We start from the raw sequence: 1,709 nt of genomic DNA, 5'->3' as shown, positions 1-1,709 counted from the left end.
ACAATGAAATATATGGATATATATCTATATACCTTATCTTAATTTTCAAAGATAGGCAAAGGAGTTCTTCACAGCTTAGCTTTGCCTGACTGAAGCTGACGATTTTGTAACTCCATAGCCAGGCCCATGTTGTCAGTGATTTTCAATTTGCCTTGAAAGAATGCCGACTGAGGATTCATTTTACCAGGCGTTAAAGCCAGTAAGCCGAGTCAGCCATTGCGACTGTGCAGTCACAATCTAGTTAGGAAGCACTGACCTTTGCCATTCTTCACATCCACCAGCGAGGTGGCTTCTTTACCCCCAGGGCCATCCTTCACCTTGAAGACAAAGAACCCACCAGTTTTCTTCAAGTTCCCTTCGTCTTCAAGTTTCTTCTCAATCTCCTTAAAGACAAGATTTGCCTTAAATCCATCAAATGCAGAGCTGGTTGGAGCAGCCTCGATTTGATGAGTTCTGAAAGAACTGGCAGCTTCAGGAAAACCCATCTTGTAGAGCGTCTACACAGCATTGTTTTTATGAGAGCACGAGTTCCACCTTGTGCAGCAGTTAAAACATCTAATGCCATTCTCTTTTGTAGAACTATGTAGAGAGCAAATTCCTCTTCTAGAGGTCCCCAAGATATCCTGAGGCTCCTGCACCTGCCAGGAAATGACATTCTTTATACACCTGATAAAGCTGCTGGGAACTCTCTAAGCAAGGTATCAGGCCAACATTTCCAGCGGGCTTTCCCGGTGTCTGCCAGCACTGCCAGTGAGATTTTTAGATGTCAGGCTTGAAGCCTCTCAGAGGGGAGTACTTCTACTACTCCTACCCCTACTTCTACTACTACTACTACTTCTCAGAGGAGAGTAGGAACTGGCAGCAGGAATCAGATGGGTCTTTTTGGTTTGTAATTCAAATGTCTTTGGTGATCCTTTTGAATGACCCATTATAAGAAGGAATTATCAGTATAAACTGGGAAAAGGAGAATGAAGAAGAAAGGTGCAACCATCACAAGAGAAGCTTGAGGTCTTCCACAGGTTTCAGGAATAAGAAAGCACATTATTTGGCTCATCGGTTTCCTGTGAAGGAGGTACAGTTTTTATTCTGTGTATATGAGCCCGTGAAGAATGCCCCTCTGACTTTATTGCAGTGGAAGTACACAATATGACCCCAGTAGGGGTCCTCCCATTTTGGAATGAAATCCCCTGCTGTATTAGACTTTCGCCCAGGCCTCCTGGGTTTTTATGGGGTAGGTTTCTAGTAACTGTCAAATCAGGTTTAGGGAGGATATGGTTTGTATATTCACTTAGAGATTTATGAATTAACCCAGCCTCAAGTGAATAATTTAATAAAATGCTATAGTCTTTATCTATTGATAGGTTTACAGTGAGAAAAGTCTTTTTATATACAATTGTTGGGGAAATCCATCCCACTAATATATATACATACGTATATATATACATATATATATACGTATGTGTATATATATATATATATATATATATATATATATATATGGCCATGGGGTCCTGTTATTATTCCCACAAAATAACAAACAAGATTGTCCATACCTGTGCTATTGTGACAATTCTTCTGAAGTTTACCTCATGTTGTTCAACTTAGGCAAACAACAAACAGGTAAAGACAATCAGAACTAGAATTTAACATCCATAAAGGTGCATTATTGAAACATAATTTTTGTAATAATCCTCATTTCCAGAGATAGC

At 39.8% G+C, this 1,709-nt stretch overlaps 1 pseudogene; it reads right to left on the bottom strand.

The window, feature by feature from the left end:
- Window positions 1–680, bottom strand: LOC132681039 (sterol carrier protein 2 pseudogene; annotated as a pseudogene).
- Between the last annotated feature and the right edge of the window lie 1,029 nt (window positions 681–1,709).

This window comes from Panthera onca, chromosome A1, assembly GCF_046562875.1.
Source record: "Panthera onca isolate mPanOnc1 chromosome A1, mPanOnc1 haplotype 2, whole genome shotgun sequence".
Lineage (NCBI taxonomy): Eukaryota > Metazoa > Chordata > Mammalia > Carnivora > Felidae > Panthera > Panthera onca.
The sequence above is the reverse complement of the archived record's forward strand: the minus strand, read 5'-3'. Positions and strand labels throughout refer to the sequence as shown.